The sequence below is a fragment of the Trichosurus vulpecula genome, chromosome 5, assembly GCF_011100635.1.
Source record: "Trichosurus vulpecula isolate mTriVul1 chromosome 5, mTriVul1.pri, whole genome shotgun sequence".
NCBI lineage: Eukaryota > Metazoa > Chordata > Mammalia > Diprotodontia > Phalangeridae > Trichosurus > Trichosurus vulpecula.
The window spans coordinates 245,370,307-245,391,796 of NC_050577.1; positions in this window are offsets into that span (position 1 = coordinate 245,370,307).

Here is a 21,490-nt window from a genome sequence, read left to right on the forward strand (position 1 = left end):
GTATATATTTCCATATATTTCACATATATTCATACATTTCCACATATTCATATGTATATATGTGTGTGTGTCTGTGTGTATTTCCATAAATATATATATATATATATATATGTATATATATGAATAAATAAAAGAGGGAAAGCACTGCAATGAATGAAACATGTGATAGATAGATAGATAGATAGATATGTGCAATATTCACCAATAGGTGTAACAGTAGTAAGAAAGTTATGAAAAAGACAATGTAGGCTCAGACTAGTATAACACAGCATGTTTCATTATGGAATTGAAATGTAACAAATGAATATCATTTATCCAAACTTTCCAATTTCTATGGAAGTCATCACTTTACAATCACCTAGCAATCTCAAAATCATCCTTTACTCTTCCCTGTAATTCCCCTATCATATTCATTCCCACAATATTCCTTCCATACATCTCCTTCTTTCTAGTTCACATTTCCTGTACCATAGTCAAGGTTCCAAGGACCTCTTACCTATATTTCTGCTGTGGCTTCTCAATTGGTCTCCTTTCTCCTAACTCTTTTCTACTCAGTCCATCATATATGTGGCTACTAAATAATTATTCCTAAGATAGAAGTCTGAACATGTCACTCTTGTTCTATTAAAAAAAATCTTCAGTAGCTCCCTATTGCCCCTATGGTAAAACATAAACTTCTTAGTCTGGAATTTAATATCTTCCACCATCTGGCTCCCACCCTTCCAAATTTATTTTTTTTCCATTATACACACTCTACACTCTAGCAAACCGGCCTCCTAGAAACCCTTCACTCCCTCCTATGCACCACATTTTAATACTCCTAGCTTCTTTCAAGGCTCAGCCTACGGGACTATAATGACAATTTAGATTTGAATATTTGTCCCATCCATTAATAGGCCATGTGACATGCTTATATCACTGGAAGCCTAAGTCACATATGGTAAGAGGAGTTTGCTGAGAGCAAAAGGAAAGTGTGCCACAGGAAATGCTTGGAGAAAGCAGTTTGAGCTGAGATAAAGAGCACATGTGTGCTGTGCTGTGAGTGTGCTTTGGGGAATGCCGGGGGGGAGAGGGGAGCAGAAGGTTATGGTATGGCAAGGCTCCATGCTGTGATATTATATTTTGAATTCCTTGCAGTTATGATAAAGTGTCCTTCCTGGTCTTGGTAGTTGCTTGTTGCTTGCATGGGTTGGACTTATGTTTATAGGATTTGTTTATTTGGTGTCTGAATAAACATTTTACTTCTTCTACCTTCTATATGGAGAGTCTCTCATACTTTGCAATACAGAATTACATAGGTATATTCACAATTATCATTGATGTTGTGTTTATTGCCTTGCTAATACAGTGACTCCCTCTGAAAAGTAGCATTTTGAAGAATGTTTAGTTGTATGTACTTCATCCCTCCTGATATTGCTTTGTATTTACTTATTGCTATATATGCTATACACCTACCCACTAGACTGTAAGCTCCAGAAAGGCAGGGCCTGTCTGATTCTGTGTTTTTATTCCCAATGCTTAGAACAGTGTCTCACTCATATTAGATTTTTACTAAATGTTGGTTGATTTACATGAAATTGAATTGAAGTAAGAAAGGTTGGGAGAGATGGCATTCTATTTTAGAGGAGCATGAGGTAAGTGAAGACAAGCAGAATTAGCCCCAAATGTTTAAGATACAATGGAGAGAATGATCTGATTGAAAGAGAACATTTAAGCTGAGCAATACATAGTGTTTGTTGTGTGGAACTATATTATGTACAGTACACTCTGTATATATTAGAATGACAAATTTTATAATTTTGATCCAATTCCATGAGAACACAGATAGTAGCACAGTCAGACTCAGACAAATGTTAAGGCTTCCAGAATGTGGCAGCCATCACCAAAATCAATATGGTCTATTCAGTAAGATAACTTTAAAAAAACTTTAATACATTATTTTCTTCAGAGCTGCAAACCATTTGACAGTATTTTGACTTTTAAATAGCAGTATAGCCTGTTCTTGGATTAAACAATTTCCCATTTCTCACTTCTGTCAGAGTAAAAAAAAAAATCAACTTAAAAGCAAATGGTGATAAAAATGAAATTGAACTTCTATTAGCATGGCCTCAATCCCAACCCTTATCTAACTGGCTTTACTTTGTCAATACCTTGACTCATTCTAAACCTGTTTAATATCTATACCTCTTATTTCCTGCAGTTATTAGCAAATTACTTGGCACATAGTAAGAACTAGATAAAGTATGTTTCTATTCCCTTCTTTTCCATTTTTACAAAAATGAATTATTGCCCAGGTCAAATTCAACCTTGTCTTTATCTGTCTATCTATCTATCTATCTATCTATCTATCAAAATTACCACTTTTTCACTTCAAATATTTTTATAACATGTATTTCATTGGTATGAATTGTCTTCTACCAATATTATTCACAATGCTTCCACTCATTATTCTGTGTGATATCTGGGTCTGCCCACAAATTATCCATAGATGATCTACGCATTACATTTTCTTCTGGTTCTTTTACTAGTTTTTGTGTAAGGGGAAAACTGATCCCTGAGAAACTGATTTTCCCCTCCAGAATATATTAATAGATGGCAATGTGTTAATTCATCAAGGATGCATCAGTGCTCTGTTCAAGCCTTTATAATGTCAATACCTTTTTGTTATTGAATTGAATGAGGCAGCTATTTGACCAGGTGAGAACTGCCCCCCAGCCTGTAGGAGTTTTCATAGCTAAGTACACCTGTGCTGGAGTCATTGGATGCAACTCTACAGCAGTTGAAGAGTGAGTCACTTTGGAGAGGAGCAATTAGTTCAGGAAGAACCCAGGTCCTGAAAGGAAATCACTCTTAGTGGGAAGGAGTGGATTTATCCCTATTTAGCATAACTTGTAATTTCACTTAACCAATAGAAGGTACCACATTCAGAATAGAGAAAAGGCACACTCTTTCCAGACAGACATACAAAAGAAGAGGCTTTGTTTAAGCAGCTACAAAGAACAGAACCTCTGGCACTAAATGGTTCACCTATAAAGAGGAATACATCTTGGGATCTCAGCCAAGTAATCTTCAAAGGAGAAATCCTGAACTCCAGGACAGATTGTGAGAAATCCATGAATGAAAGGCCCTGCAGTACCATAACTGCAAGTTTACTTGGCTACTGCAGTTACCTGTATTTGTGCCTCATTACCATCGTATTCTAAGTTTATCCCTACTTTTTCCATAATATGTTTCTGAAATGGAATTAGATCTGTTCCTTGGGAGGGAACAGTTCTTTCCTAACTTGGAGAGAAAGCTCAGCCAACCCATGGTTGATTGGAAAGACTGGAGCAGAAAAAGAATGAGCAGATATGGTATATAGCACTGCATTTACTCATCTGGGCCAGAACACTGGTGAACATCAAGTTTTGTTTGATGAAAATGATGGGGAAATTCAGAAGCTGCATCAGAGAATATGTAAAAAAGCATCAAGGTCAGGTAATACACTTAAGGTAAATTTATTTAACTTGAAAAGGCTATAAGCCAAGACTATTTTTTTTTTCTGTATGATTGTGCACTCAGCGTAACTTCTGAGGGTTAGATGCAACAAAGTACAGTTTGATTCTCTGTTGCTCATTCTAAGTTTGACCTAACAACTAAAACCAAGAAAACACATATTGTCCACCAGCTATCACCCCCCCATCAATACATGGAACCATTAACTACAGCAAGTGGAGAAAATTTGAATGCTCTGGATAAGTTCACCTTCCTTGGCAGTATACTTTTCATGGATGCATGCTTTGCCAAAGCTAGATCAGTGTTTGGAAGGTTCTGAAAGAAAGTGTGGGAGAGAAGAAGTATTAGACTGCCTACCAACCTGAAGTTCTATAGAGCCATTGTGCTGACCTTATTGTTGTGTGCCTGTGAAACTAGGAAAGCGTATCTGTGCCATGCCAAGGAACTGAATCATTTTCATTTGATTTGTCTTGGGAAGATTCTAAAGATCACCTGGCAAGGTAAGATACTGGGCACTGAGGTACTTTCTCAAGCTAAATTGCCCAACATTCAAACTCTACCAAGGAGATCACAACTCTAATGGACTGGCCACAGTGTTCAAATTCCAAACATACACTTGCCTGAAAGACTATTTTATGGAGAATTCACACAAGCAAGCCATCACAGAGAGTTCATAAGAAGTGATACAAGGACACCGTGAAGGTCTGAGAAATTTAAAATTAATAGCGTAACATGGGAGACACTAGCAAAGGACAGCCTGGCATGGTTTTCCTGAATCAAAGGAGGCACTGTGCTCTATAAGCAATGCAGAATTATGATAGCTCAAAAGAAAAATGAGATGTGCAAGTTTAGAGACATCTCTTCTTCAAATGTTCATATGGACTATTTGTGTCCAATTTGTGGTAAAGCACTCTGAGTTTGTTTGGTTTGATCAGCCACAGTCGGATACACTTTACCTTGACTCCAAAATAGTGATGTTATTTTAGTCCCCTTGGAGGATGAAGGACAACAACACACACACACACACACACACACACACACACACACACACACACACACACCAAGAGATGCATACTGGGTCAGGAATTTGTGGAGCACAGAACAGGAGGGCTGCAAACACTTCTTGCCCTGTATCAAAACACTTTGAAGTAGCAAAAATTTATAACAGGATGGGCTAGGAAAGCAGAAGAATATAACAGACTGAAGTTGAGGCTGGACATTGCCCCTGCCCCCCAAAAAAGCAGAGCCAACTCCACCTAAGATAACAACAAAGAATGTTAAGCCCCTTACTCTTCAGTTGCTTTATGCGGGTTGAATCTTGAGAAAAAGTGGAAAACAAACAAATAAACAGCTAAAAAGAATGGAAAGGAAAGATGATGAATTTAGAGGACATATAAAATATTTAGTTAAGGATGAAGGGTCTATTTGTAGTAAGATAAGCCCAGTTTATGAATAAGAAAAGACAATTACTTTTAGGGAGATATAATAACTATGATAGGAAAGGGAGAGAATGACAAGACAAAGAGTAATGTGATATAAGAAATGGCAGGTAATCATTTCTGTCAAATCTTTGGTAGAAAGTGGGAAAAAAATGAGGCAGATGAGGAATCAAATGAAAACTAAGCATCAACAGCTGGACCAACCAAAGTTGGAAAAGCCCAGTTGACTAAGGAATCTGTTAAGTGTCAGCAAAAAGTATCAAAATGATTTCAAAATGGTCAGAAAAATAGTGAGTAGGGTAGTATTTGATTTGAGTTGTGCTGGGTTTTAAGTGTTTTCAAAGATTCAGAATGAATAAAGAAACAGTTGCAAAATGAATTAGGGATTTGTTTTACAAGAAAACACTCTTTTCCATTCCTTACTTTCTTTTCACCATGATTTCTTCAATTAAAAAAAAGAAACCTACCTCTTCATACATTTGAGATTCACTGCTGAATTTTGTTTGAATAGTTCAAATGCATGAGTGAAATAGAAGAAAACATGAAGTTATCCCACAGAAATATAAAAGAGCACTTTGATCCTTTCTTTAAAGCAAAATGATAACAGTTCTGTCACTTCCAAACTATTAGATTTATTCTTGTTTATATTTTCTTTACTTGGGACAAAATTTCTTACCTTGTGTTTTTTGGGACAGATTTTTATGCCCATAATTTTAAACAAAATTAATTTGTACACTGGCTGCTGGTTTCTATCATTAGAAATTGAGTCTTTTGAAGAGTAAGCTAATTTTTATATTTTTGGGCATGGTGATGAGGATCCACAGATGTCATCAGAAAAAAAAAGAACATCAGATACTATGAATCAATCCAGACACAATTATTTAGTGCCTACCATATGCCAGACCATGTATGAGGTGCAAAAGTGAACCTGTTTCTGTCCTTACATCCTTACTACAAAGACTAGCCAGGAGGAAATACCCATTTCTTAGCAAAATTGCTTGCTGAAATTTGCTTAGAAAATGAAGCAAAAATGGAGTAGAAAGCATCCATGAATTTGAGCTATGAAAAACGCTACTCTCACACTTGGCTGCCATGTCCTTTTCCTACAAGTTGCTATTGGTGCTTTGAGATGGGAAGAAATCTCCTTCTTTCCATTTATCCTATGGTAGTTGGAAAATACATGTGAGAGAAAGTATATATATATAATATATATATATATATATATATATATATATATATATATATATATATATATATATATATATATAATGTGCTCCAGACATGAAAAAGACAGAGCCATTGCCAAAATTTACTTGGCTGGCTTCTGTTCACCCATCCTGCGTATCAGTAGACCAATCATTAAGAAAAATGGACCCAGTCAATAGGAAGCAATCAGAAAATTTTCACTGTGTTCTCTAAACAAAGTGTTAATTCACATGTCTAGCTCCTTGAAATATCCTCCTTTCTGAAAAATACCCATACCCAATATTCTCAATTAGATTCAGAGATGACATAGGAACATTATTTTATTTCTTTCTGAATAAGATGTGTACATTTTTCCAGTTTGACGATACAGAATCTCTCCATCAGTATGCAAAATCCACCAGGGCTGGTGCAATATTCTTACTCTCTGTTACTTCAACCTGGTTAGTACAGGAATCTACCACCACCATCTTGGGTACAGGATGGCAAACTACTATAGTCTACCTGAGACTCATCCTAAGATTTAACCTCTCATTTGTTCAGGGCTGGAACAGTATCAGGAATATATTTAGTTAATCCAAGGGAAGTCAAGGAAAAACAAACAAAAAACCCACCACAATTATTAAGTGCTTATAATCCAGGTACCGATGCTGGTTATTGGGAATAACAAGAAAGGCAACATTAGTCCCTCTCCTCAAGGAGCTTACCTTCTAATCAATGAGGTAACGTAAAAGCAGTATGCACATAAAATATATTAAAAGTAAATTGGAAATAATCTTAGAAGCAAAACTCACTAGAGTAAGGAGTAAGGTAGAGAAGAGATCAGAAAGACCTCTTAGAAAAAGTGCAAATCGGACACAGTTCTGAACCCAAAACTTCTTCATTCAGATAAATCCAGTGGCTTCCAATTAAAACTGAGATCACATATAAGCTAATCTATTCACTTAGAAAGCCCTACACAACCTAGTTCCAATATAACTTACCAGCTTCACTGGTCATTATTCCCCATCCAACATTCCATGATCCAGCTAAATGACCCTTCTCTCTGTCCTTGACTCATTAAATTCAGTTTCCAAACTCAGTGCCTTTAAACTTGTAGTCTTTTTTTTGTTTATTTTTTTTGTAAGTAAACATTTGTTAAATTTATTTATTTAACATATTTAGTTTTCAGCATTGATTTTCACAAGAGTTTGAATTACAAATTTTCTCCCCATTTCTACCCTCCCCCCCACTCCAAGATGACATATATTCTGGTTGCCCTGTTCCCCATTCAGCCCTCCCTTCGGTCACCCCACTCCCCTCCCATCCCCTTTTCCCTTCCTTTCTTGTTGGGCAAGATAAATTTCTATGCCCCATTGCTTGTGTATCTTATTTTCTAGTTGCATGCAAAATTATTTTTTTTGTTTTTGAACATCTGTTTTTAAAACTTTGAGTTCCAAATTCTCTCCCCTCTTTCCTTCCCACCCACCCTCCCTAAGAAGTCAAGCAATTCAACATAGGCCACATGTGTATCATTATGTAAAACCCTTCCACAATACTTATGTTGTGAAAGACTAACTATATTTTGCTCCTTCCCAACCCATCCCCCCTTTTTGAATTTTCTCCATTGACCCTGTCCCCTTTCCAAAGTGTTTGTTTTTGATTACCTCCAACCCCATCTGCCCTCCCCTCCATCATCCCCCCCCTTTTTTTTCTTCTTCCCTCTTCTTTTCTGTGCGGTAAGATGCCCAGTTGAGTACGTATGGTATTCCCTCCTCAGGCCAGATTTGATGAGAGCAAGATTCACTAATTCCCTCCTCACCTGCCCACTTCCCTCCTCCCACAGAACTGCTTCCTCTTGCCACCTTTATGCAAGATAATCTACCCCATTCTATCTCTTCCTATCTCCCTCTCTCAATATATTCCTCTCTCATCCCTTAATTTGATTTTATTTCTTTTAGATATCTTCTCTTCGTCTTCAACTCACCCTGTGTGCCCTATCTCTCTCTCTCTCTCTCTCTCTCTCTCTCTCTCTCTGTATATATATATATATATATATATATATATATATATACATATATATGTATATATGTATATATATATGTGTGTGTATATATATATGTATATATATATACATATATATACACACACACACACATACATACACACATACATGGACATTCACATATATATATATATATATATATATACATAAACACATATATATGCATATTCCTTTCAGCTACTATGATATTGAAGTCTCATGAATCATACACATCATCTTTCTATGTAGGAATGTAAACAAAACAGTTCAACTTTAGTAAGTCCCTTATGATTTCTCTTTCTTGTTTACCTTTTCATGCTTCTCTTCATTCTTGTCTTTGAAAGTCAAATTTTCTATTCAGCTCTGGTCTTTTCACTGAGAAAGCTTGAAAGTCCTCTGTTTTATTGAAAATCCATATTTTGCCTTCAAGCATGATACTCAGTTTTGCTGGGTAGGTGATTCTAGGTTTTAATCCTAGCTCCATTGACCTCTGGAATATTGTATTCCAAACCCTTCGACCTCTTAATGTAGAAGCTGCCAGACCTTGGGTTATTCTGATTGTGTTTCCACAATACTCAAATTGTTTCTTTCTGGCTGCTTGCAGTATTTTCTCCTTGATCTGGGAGCTCTGGAATTTGGCAACAATATTCCTAGGATATTTCTTTTTGGGATCTACTTGAGGAGGCAATCGTTGGATTCTTTCAATTTGTATTTTGCCCTGTGGCTCTAGAATATCAGGGCAGTTCTCCTTGATAATTTCTTGAAAGATGATATCTAGGCTCTTTTTTTAATTATGCCTTTCAGGTAGTCCAATAATTTTTAAATGATCTCTCCTGGATCTATTTTCCAGGTCAGTGGTTTTTCCAAGGAGATATTTCACATTGTCTTCCATTTTTTCATTCCTTTGGTTCTGTTTTATAATATCTCGATTTCTCATAGTCACTAGCTTCCACTTGCTCCAATCTAATTTTTAAAGTAGTAATTTCTTCAGTGGTCCGTTGGACCTCCTTTTCCATTTGGCTAATTCTGCCTTTCAAGGCATTCTTCTCCTCATTGGCTTTTTGGAGCTCTTTTGCCATTTGAGTTAGTCTATTTTTTAAGGTGTTGGTTTCTTCAGTGTATTTTTCAGTATTTCTTTGGGTCTCCTTTAGCAAGTCATTGACTTGTTTTACAAGGTTTTCTCACACCCTTTTCATTTCTCTCCCCAATTTTTCCTCTGGTTCTCTAACTTGCTTTTCCAAATCCTTTTTGAGCTCTTCCATGGCCTGGGACCAGTTCATGTTTTTCTTGGAGGCTTTTGGTGTAGGCTCTTGCACTTTGTTGACTTATTTAGGCTGTATGTTTTGGTCTTCTTTGTCACTAAAGAAAGAATGCAAAGTCTGAGACTGAATCTGGGTGTGTTTTCGCTGCCTGGCCATATTCCCAACCAACTAACTCGACCCTTGAGTTTTTCAGCGGGGTATGACTGCTTGTAGTCTAAAGAGTTCTATGTTCCATGTTTGTGGGGGATGCACCAGCTCTGCCACACCAGCACTCCTCCTTCCCCGAGAACCCCCAACCTGGACTGGGCTTAGATCTTCAGCAGGCTGTGCGCTCCTGCTCTGATCCACCACTAAATTCCTTCCACCAGGTGGGCCTGGGGCCAGAAGCAACAGCAGCTGTAGCTGTCCCACCTCTGCGGCCCCAGGGGCAGTGGCCAAACCGTGAACTCCTTCCACTCCTGTAGCTTTTCCCACTAACTTTCTCTGCTATCTTTGGTGTTTGTGGGTTGAGAAATCTGGTAACTGCCGCAGCTCACTGATTCAGGGTGCTAGGTCCCACTCCGCCAGGCTCCTGGTCTGGTTGGTCCAAGCAGCTCACGCTGGGCTCTGCTCTGCTCCACTCCCAGCTCCCAGCTCCCAGCTCCCAGCTCTGTAGACCTTAGCCGGAGACCACCCAGGCTGTCCTGGGCTGGAGCCCTGTTACCCTCTGCTGTTTTGTGGGTTCTGCAGTTCTAGAATTGGTTCAGAGCCATTTTTATAGGTTTTTGGAGGGACTCAGTGGGGAGCTCACTGCTTTCCAGCCGCCATCTTGGCTCCACCCCCGGAAGTCCAAACTTGTAGTCTTAAATTTCTGGAATATTGTGAGGATCAACTGATAGACAATATGCTATGTGCTTTACAAATAGTATAAGACATATTATACAGTTAATAAAGGATTATTTTTTCCATATCCTCTTACAGAGAATGTTTCTTTCTTTAAGATGCAACATCCCTTATATGAAGTTTTTTTTTTTCATGTCCTCTCAATTGCTAGGGCCTCTCTTCCCAAATTCTCCTATATCTATTTTATTTCTATGTACATTTTTTACTTTATAGCTATACCGTGTGTAGAAACGTTGGTATAAGTATTTGTTATCTCTCCCTTTAGAATGAAAGCTCATTGTGAGAAATCTCATTTAAAAATTATATCACCCACTATTAGCATAATACCGGTAAAGAGCATTCAATTAATAGATACAGCTTTGTATCAGTGTACATATGTATGTATACATGTGTCTATTTATGTTTCCAAGTTTCTATACATATTTCTACACATACATGTACATATATGTACCTATTTTACTATCTACATACAAACTATTGGATACTCTGTTCATATAGGTACATATCACAATCTGAGCAATAGCTATTCTTTATTGACTTGTGTTTTTTCCCCATTGATGGGCAGGTCAAAATATTTTAAGCAGTCCCAGATCCCTTCTAGTAGCCTCTACCATGCTTCAAGGATTGAAATGACCATTACAAGGCCATATTCAAACATAATCATCTGTAGGAACTTACCTTCCTCAGGGAATCTTTAGATCTGTGCCAGATTTTATGGCAAATTATACATATTTTTAGTGGACATATGTCTTTTCATTTTATCCTTACGCTATTTAATACTTGTCCGAAGTCCAACAGTGGACTTTGGAGGTGGCCCCAATAGCAGCAGCAACAGCAACTTTAGCAGCTCTAAGCCCAGAGGTAATAAGGAGTGGTTGTCAGATAAGTGGTCGGAAAGAGATTAAAGGGGACCTTTTGTTGGACCTGGGTGCAGCTGGTGCTGATTGGCAACTCTATTACCATTTAATCCAACTCAGATTGCAGTTCCAGTATGGGGAGTAACACTTGTGATTGGTCACAGAAGGGGCCCTCATCCAATTATGTAGTGCCAAAAAGAGCTCTAGCACTTGTGGCTACAGAGAAGCAGGGCCCTACCTGGATAAAAGCCAGAGAGTAGAGCAGGAAAACAGGGACAAAACCTCTACCAGGATTACACCACATTGAAAGTACCAAAACCTTACAAACCCTTAGGATTAGCTCTGAAAATAGCAGAATTAAAAAGCCTAAAGTTTGTAAGATGACTTCCCACCACCAGGTGACCAGGGCCCAACTTTAAAGTAAAATTCAAAGAGAAGAAATAAGCTAGAGAAATGGGCAAACAGCAACAACAAAAGAATGTGACCATAATAAGCTACTGAGGAGGCAGGGAAGACCAAGGCATAAACTTAGAAGACAACACTGTAAAAACAGCTTCAAGGAAATCCTCAGAGAAAAATACTAATTGGACCCAACACCAGCAAGAATTTCTGGAAGAGTTAAAGAAGAGCTAAGAGTGATAGAGGGTAAATGGGGGAAAGAAATGAGAGTGATGCAAGAAAATTATAAAAAGAGAAATAATAGCTTGATAAAAGAGGCACAAAAGAAATTGAATAATTCCTTAATGGTTCTTTAAATGTCCATCAATTGAGGAATAGCTAAACAAGTTGTAGTCTATGATTATTATGGAATACTACTGCTGTAAGAAAAGATAAGCTTGTTAATTTTAGGGGGAAAAACATCAAAAGACTTGCATGAAATAATGAAAAGTGAAATAAGCAGAACCAAGATAATGTTGTATGCAGAACAGCAATTTTGTTCAAAAATAATTGTAAACAACCAAGTTGTTATGAGTATTATAAATACTCAAATCAGCTACAAATGTCATATGAAGGAAGATGCTGTCTTCAGAGAAAGAACTGATAAACAAAGATATGCCTAATATGCTTTTACATATATTTATAAATATATGTCAAATGGTGACCTTCTCTATTTTAGAGAATTGAGGGAAGGAGGGAAACAGTTCAAAACTAAAAACATAACAAAATTAATTTAATTTAATTAAAAAAATAACACCTTAAAAAACAGAGTTGACCTAATGGTCAAATATGCAAAAACAATATCACTGAAGTAAAGAACTCCTTTAAAAGTAGAATAGGCCAAATGGACAAAAGTTCACTGAGGAAAAGAACTCCTTAAAAAGCATATTTGTGCAACTGCAAGCTCATGAGTTCAAGAGGAATTGAAAAAACAGTAAAACAAAGTCTAAAGGATGAAAAAATTGAAGGAAATGTGAAATATCTCATTGGAATATCCGGTGACCTAGAAAATAGATTGAGGAAAGATAATTTAAGAATAATTGGACTACCAGAAAGCCATAACAAAAAAGGAGTCTACACATCATACTTCAAGAAATTATCAAGGAAAACTGCCCCCATATCTTAGATCCAAAGAGTAAAATAGAAATTGAAATAATTCATTGGTCACCTCCTGCATGAGATCTCGAAATGAAACCTCCCAAGAGTATTCTAGCCAAATTCTAGAAGTTCCAGGTCAAAGAGAAAATATTCCAAGCATGCAGTAAACACATAACACACACGCACACACACGCATGCGCGCGTGCACACACACACACACACACACACACACTTACATGACCAGATGGATTTAAAACTGAATTTTTTCAAATATCCAAAGAAGCAGTAATTCCAATATCATATTAGCTATTTGTGAAGCCATGGAAAGAAGTCACACTGCCATAATTCCTCTGAGGCAAATATAGTTATTATATATGAATATGGGAATAATAAAGCAGGGAAAGAAAATTATTGATCAAAATTTCTAAGGAATATCATCACAAAAAACCATTAAATTAGGAAAGAGACTATAATTATTTAAAATAGTGTACAATAACAAGGATATACATATACATGTATGTGTATATACACATACATATAGAAACATAGATATCCATCTATATGTGTGTACATATACACACATAGCCATGTATATGGATACATATGTATATGAATGTATGTATTTATGTATATATTTTCAAGAAAGTGTGAAGTGGGTTTGGACTGATATTATTCAACCCATAAAAATAAATCATGATATTAATAACAAAAATAATTAAATGCACACAGTTATGAGACATGCAAAAAAAGGTTTTCACAATATTAAATAACATTTATATAGCATTAAATCCATGCCAAGTACTACCCTCAGTGTTTTAAAATTATTATCTAATGTGAATATCATAATCCTCAGAGGTAGGTGATAACATTATACTCCCTTTAGAGAAGAAGAAACTGAGGCAAAAGCAGATTAAATGACTACCCAGTGTCACATAGCTAGTAAGTATATGAGGCCAAAATTGAACTCAGGTCTTCCGGACTTAAGACCTGGCATTTATTGTAGGCATCTAAGTGGTGCAGTGCATTGACAGTTGGGCCAGGAATCAGGAGGATCCAAATTCAAGCTAAATTTCAAAATGGTACCACATAGCACATACATGAGAAAAGCATATATGTGTGTGTGTTTGTGTGTGTGTATGTGTAATAGTGCGGACACTGTAAGAAAAAAATGGCAATGGGAATAAAATTAAGTCTAATTGAGTCAGAAAGAGTTTCATTTTTTCTTTGTATCCCCAACACCTAGTACATTGCCTGTCATACAGTATGAACTCAATAAATGTTTATTAACTGATCTAATCAGTGATGTTCAGGTTATTTCTTTAATATATAACAGTAATAATATGAAAGCAAGTTACCTCCATCATCTATAGATTGGTTTTTGTTTTGTTTTTGTTTTTACCAGGATCAGAACACTGGGATAAACGGTATTTGGTCATAATTTCAATGTGGTCCTTCAGCTTTTTTATATTCATAGCATCACAGAGTCTAGTGACATGGATTCCTATGCTACCTTGAGGGGAAGAATTGGTTGAGTATATGATAGAAGTTTTCTAATATTTCAAAGGCTATATAACAGCAGAGAGAAAGCAAATGTTTGTTTTTAATTTACCCACAGATGAGAGAACTGGGAATAAATGTTAACTAGTACACAAAAGTAGATATCAGTGTGATGTTAAGAAGACTCCCTGTTGAGGTCCTCTGCCTCAACAACCAACTTGTGGGGGTCTGTTATCCCCCACACCCAGGCCTTTGCCTAGCAAAGGGCCTGATCTCATGGACAATGAATGGGGCTGGAGCCGAAGGTGGTGAGTGACTCCATTTATTGTTTCAGCAAGCAGCATTTTTATGTCTTTGGTTACGTAGGCATTAGGGCCACCCTGGTTCTGCCTACTCTCCTCCCCTTCTCTTCCCGTGCTAACCCGAAGCTCCCTGCAGTCAGGCAGTCCAGGCAAAAAACCAGAAGTTCCATGTGCTCTGGCAAGCCCAGACAGAGAGCCGGAAGTGCCATGTGGTCAAGCAGGTCCAGGCAAAGACCTGGAATTGCCACAGAGGCAACAAAGGCGAGACCCCTCCTCCTGGCTCCACCCATATCTCAGAGCCCTGAATTTACCTCAGCAGGCCCTGGGCGTGGAGGTCCGAGGAGGGCAGGGCTTGGCTCTAACTCGCCCTGTAACAACTCCCCAAAAATATCAGCTATCCAAAATTTTCTCCTGTGTTAGTGTTTTGTACACATTGAGAAAAGCTAGGTTCTTTATTTTTATTTTTTAAATTTTTAATTCATGAATAAAACTTTAGCTAGGCCTTAACTATCTCAAATATTTTCATCCAATTATCCCTTATTTCAAACAAAATTCCTCCTTTTTAGGCAAACAAACAAGAAAAAAGATTCAATTTGTCACTATTAACTATTATAATAAACCTAATTACTCTAAGCTGCTGTATCAATCTGTATGTTTACATACATATAGAAATATATATGTGTGTATATATATGTATACGTATACATACATATATGTATATGCATACATATACATATATATATATATATATATGGAACATAAACAAGTTAGCTTTATTGAATCACTTATTACTTTTTCATGTTTACTGTTATTTGATACTCTTGAGTCTTCTGTTTGAATGTCAGATTTTCTGTTCAGCTCTGGTCTTTTTATCAGGATTGCTTGGAAGTTCTTGATTTAATTAAATGTCTATTTTATTCCCTTGAAGTATTATACTCAGTTTTGCTGGGTTGATGATTTAATTTAATTTTCTGAAACTTTTTTTCATTTCTTTTCCTTTTACTTGACTTCAAAAATATTATATTACTTTTGTTGTATGGTTAGAGTGGGGAGGTGAGGGGGAATGAGTGAATCTTGCTTTCGTCACTTTTGACTTGAGGGGGGTATAACATACACACTCAATTGAGTATCTTACCCCACAAGAAAGTAGGGGGAAGCAGAATAGAAAGGGTGGATGAAAGAAGGGAGGGCAGACAGGAGGAAGAGGTAATTAAAATCAAGCACTTTTGAAAAGGGACAGGGTCAAGGAAGAAAACTGAATAAAGGGGGACAGAACAGGATGGAGTGTAATATAGTTAGTATTTTACAACATGACTATTTATGGGAGTGTTTTGCATAGTGATACATGTGTGGCCTATTGCTTGCCTTCTTAGGAAGGTGGATGGGAAGGGAAGAGGGGACAGAATTTGGAACTCAATGTTTTAAAAGCAGATGCTCAAAAAAATGTTGTTTTCACATGCAACTTGGAAGTAAGATATATGGGGAATGGGGCATAGAAATCTATCTTGCCCTACAATAAAGTTAGCAGAAAGGGGATGGGGAGGGGAGTGGGGTGACAGAAGGGAGGACTGACTGGGGAATAGGGCAATCAGAATACATGCCATCTTGGAGTGGGGGGGAGGGTAGAAATGGGGAGAAAATTTGTAACTCAGTATCTTATGGAAATCAATGTTGAAAACTAAAATATTAAATAATAAAATATGAAAAAATAAAAAATGAAACAATGAAAAAATGCTTTGATGTGAACCTATTTGTAGCAGTGCTTTTGGTTATACCCAAGAATTCAAAACAAAATAGATAATCATCAATATGCAATGGCCAAAAACTTATTTTACATGAATTCAGTGGGGTGTAATAGAGATTTTAAAAAATACAACCCCCTAAAAAATGCAATGAATGCAGAAAAGAACAATAATCTGATGCAAAATGAAATCAGCAAAGCCAAGAAAATCATACACAGTGAGCAAAAAAATGTAAATAGAGAGAATAGTCACCAAGCAATCAAAGTGAATACTTCAAAATTACCAAGAAAGATCATGACCCTAGAGAAGAGAAAAGAGCTGCACCCCTGCTCCACTCTTTTGAAGCAATTGTCGGGCACAGGTGCATGTATATATTTTTCAATGTGTTGATCTGTTTTGCTGCTTTTTCCACTCATTATTCCTTTGACTATTTTTCCTTCCTTTAAAAATATTATTTGTTTTATGAGAAAGCTTCTAGGAGAGAATAGAGGGAAAAAAATCTAAGAACAATTTTCGTAATGTTTAAAAAAGAAGATTTTTAAAGAGAGTATTCTAATAATTTAAGTTGGTGGTGATGAAGTTTTGTAATAAGATGTTGGGAGTGGAGAGTGGAGTGAACGAATGTGAATGACATCATGGAGGTAGAATAAACAAAATTGGAAACCATTTATATATGAGAGTTTAGGGAGAACTAGGAGTAAAAGTCAACCCCAAGGCTTCAATAAAAATAAAATGGACAATTATGTGGTCCCAGCTGAATATAGGAAAGTCAAAAGAAGAGATGAGTTTAGGGGATGTGTGTAATTTATACACACACATACATACATACATACATATATATATATATATATATATATATATATATATATATATATACACATACACATGCATATATACATATATTAGTTTAATGAATATTCCATTTGAAGAGTCATTACCAGTTGGAGATGTCTTAATGTGGGGTATAAGAATGCAGGTTACTTTAGGGAAGCTGACAAAGTGGATTTGTACCTCACAAGAGAATTAAAAGTCAGACATATAAATCAGAGAAATTAAATGACATCCAATTTCACACAATTAATGTTTCCACAAAATATAAATATTTCTTGCGAAATGATCACCGCACAACTATTTGTTTATAATTTAATCAAGGGTATTGGTCTGGTAACCAGTAAGCTTGACTTAGAAGGAACAAAATAATTGATTGCCACTGTTGGTCCCAAATCTAAGAAAATTCTTTTATTCTTGAAAGTGGAATTTCTAGGACTTAAATCTATGTCCTCTGACTACAAGTCCATAATTTATTGCTATATGTACTTTCTATGGTCGTGGAATACTTGAGAAACTTATACATAGCAGGCAGTTATTTGGTGCCTATTTATTTTAATGAATTGTTTATTTTTTATGACTTTCAAAAAGCTAATTAATCACTGAGATTAATTTATTAAATGTTTGGGATACTACTAGCCCAGTATAAATCTTGTAAGTTGTTCTAGGGTTCTTGATGAAGATGCTTATCAATCCTAAGAATTCCCTTTATAGCTTCTCATGGACATGACAAATAGAGTAACATTTTTATTACTGATGACATTACTGTAACTGTCTCCTAGAAATCTTTTATTTGTGATAGTGCATATTTTACAGGATACTGAGGTGTTTTGGGCATAGCTGTTTAAGTGACAATTTCTCAATTTCAACTCTATCTCTGAATTCATTAGATATTCATTTTGAGTTTGAAAAAATAAACCCCATTTGCATTCACCTCCCTAGCCATGGCTTCCCCCATCCATCCTCAGTTTTCAAAGTTTTTCTATGAAGAACAGATGTCTGTATGTCCAGACATATGTGGCTCTATGACTGTTACATGACAAGTATGTCATGTTGCTCACAGCATGGATGACAGGCCCTTTCAACTTAGTGGTTCTCACCCAAATTACCCTTGAGAAAACACTCTTTGAAGATGTAACTGGATGGCTCCCCTCACACACCAATGGTAATTTGGCACTTTTAGTTCTGTTCCCACAATTGCAAAGCCACTGTTTCCTGTCTTCCTCACGGTTTAAGTTGCCAGGTGGATTCGTGTCTTGAAACATTCAAGAGAAATAAATTCTTGATCATCACTTCTTCAATAAATGATTATGTAGTCACTGGACAGCCTGAATAGATATCCTAAAACAGTTGTCAAGATCACAAAAATGTTCTATTTCTCCAGGGTTATTTGCTGAAATTGAAATGGGGTCAAGAAGTCTCTTGAATTCATCATGCTATGCCAATTATTCTGATTCCTTTTCTAATGCTAGGAAGATGGTATAATTAGGAATGCAAGCAAAGGCATTATTTGAGGGGTCATTTTTACAGACTTGCACTGATAATAATTACTTCTATACTGAGCACAGAATGAAATCCTTGCACTGACCTCTACCACCTCAGACATAGCACTTCTTTCTCATTTTGTTGCCTTTGTTCTTTCATAGACATCCTTTTTTCATAGAGGAGAAACACTCTTTCCATTTTTTAAAGATTAAGCTATTCTGAGGTCTTCTAGCTTTTAACCTTAACTTTCTATAAACCAATAAAATTAGGTGTTATTCCTCGTTTCTCTCCCTCCCCTTTGCATCTCTGTCACTTAAATCACTTCGCAGTGAGAGTAATTGATTGGGAAATAAGTGCCTTCATTATCACCTGTGTCATTTCAGCATAATTTTTTTTTTCTACAGCAAACAGGGTGGGGCAATAATTCTTGTTGTACACATTCTCCTTTTACTTATTTTGCTTAAAATATGTCCATCTTCTATTTTATTATAAAAAAACCCTAAAAACAGAATTTGCATTCTTTCAGGTCTATGGAATTTTCCATTTGATTTTGAGGGACTTCTCATTTCTACCAGTAACAGATAAGTCCTCCTTTATAGAAGAGTAAAAGACTGAGGGAAGTAATTTGTTTCAGTTATTTATATTAGATAGTAATTTTTGGTCTCAAAGTTTATTTTCAGCAGCATGATACTACCTCAAAGTATGAAGTAATTTGACAGTTATCATGGAAACTTTTCCAGAGTAAATCTGTCTTTTTCAATACCATTAAATTCTGATGCGCTATCCAAGTCCTTTATCCCAGGGCCTCCTGACAAGGTCTCAAAGTAAATAAATTAACACAAGACATACATTGATGTATTTTAATGTTAGTTTATTTTGGTCTAGCAAAAGGTTTTTTTGTCACTGCCTTCTCTTCTCATTTTTAAAATATGCCACATTTCTTTTTTGATATCGTAAAAATAATTATAAAATTAACAATCACACTCATATTGCAATATGCTAAGAACAATTACGTATGAAACCACTGATTTATGTATAGCTTGTTTTAAAAATATGTGATACACTTATAGCAATAACAATGGCTCTCATTTGTGACCTCTTCTGTTCTTCATTTTGTTTTCCTCTTAATGTATTTGTTCTCTTGATGTTTTCTATTTTCTTTCTCTTCTCTACATCTCTATTGCTTGCCTCCAGTGGATGATGTTAATTTTTTAGCATCTGGCTCTCTGGACCAGAACATTAACACATGTACACACACACACACACATACGTGCGCACACACACATACGTGCACACACACACATACGTGCACACACACACACATACACACCTTCACGTGAACCATATGCTTTTTAAGTTTTATTCTGTGCTATTAACCTTCTGTTCATCTCTTTCTCAAGTCTAGACAATCAACAAAACAACAAATCAAGCTATGATTTGTAGCTTCTACCCATTTCTGATATGTAAATGCTCACATAGAAAATTTAACAAGTGGCCCTTGACAACTGTTTTGAGTTGGGGGAGTGGGTATGTTTTGTTTAGCTTGAGCATATATCTGCTTAACACTAACTTCTGTTGCCATCCTGATCCCTGTCCTGGCCAATCCCACTTTTATGACAAATAAGCACAGGAAAGCAAATCAAATTAACATTCTGGCTGAATTTGAAAATGCATGTATAATTTTGCCCCTTTTCTCTATCACCTCTCTGCCCAGAAGCAGAAAGCATGATTCATTATCCATTTTCTGGTCTTCTTATTTGAAGATTTTTGTTCATCAGAATTCTGAAGTCTTTGGTGATATTTTATTTATGCTACTATCTTCATCATGTACATTATTATCCTGGTTCTGTTCATTTCAGTGTTCATCATTTCAAGCAGGTCTTCCCAGATTTTTTGAATCACTTAATAAATAAATTTTGTTGCACAAGTGTGACAATAACGTTGCTAGCAGCCACTGTGGCTGTGTAAGACCAACAACAACAAGCACACAGAAGGCAGCTAACACAGGTTCTTTGATCTACCTTTCTAAGGAAAGCAACTTTAAAGGGTTAACAATCTCAGTTTAATTAAACATATACACATCATTCACTTAGTTCAGGAGGGAAAAGATTAGCCCCCTGAACTTCAAGGCAAATACAAACAGAAATTACAAACATTAACAGACAGAACTTGTCTGATTCAAATAACGATTCATAGTTACCAGAGAAGCACCAACATCTATCTGTCTGGGTTACACAGCCGGGGAAGGGCAAGTTCAATGGCTTGCCCAGAGTCTTATCACCCACATTCTTTCAGTCAATATACCCCCAAAAGTCAAATGTCAACCTTGGATCTTACATACCTGTCTCAGGGCCCTGAGTGTGAGAAATCAGTGTGAGAAAGCGCCAATCACCAGCACCACACTATATACAGTCAATGACTCCCAATTGTCTTAATGCTGAGAAACACTCCAAGACAAGATCCCACTTTACCGGCCCCATTCAAACAAAGGCCAAAATCATTAAAGGCACTTAATAGAAGAACAGAAAAAACCCCTGCCATGATTACCACTGCAACAAGTCATTTAATCTCCTTAGCCTTCAGTTCCCTCATTTGTAAAAGGAGATGTTTGGACTAGCTGTTGTTTGAAGTCATATTTACACCTAGATCTTTGATCCTATCAACAAGTAACTTGTCCATAGTCATAAAGCCAGTAAATATGAAAGAATTCCTGACTTAATGGCCTATGCCAAACTGACTATGCAATATTCATGTATATAATATATTCATATAGCACATATTTCTGTGAAATGTCTCTAAGAGGTTATACTAAAAATGCAGATGCCAAGGGATTAATTTACTAGTCTGATCTTTGATTTGGACCTAAAAGCTGCAATGAGCTCTTCTCTGTCTGTGTCACTACATAAGGGATCTTGGAAATTCCAAGGTGGTTTGGTGAC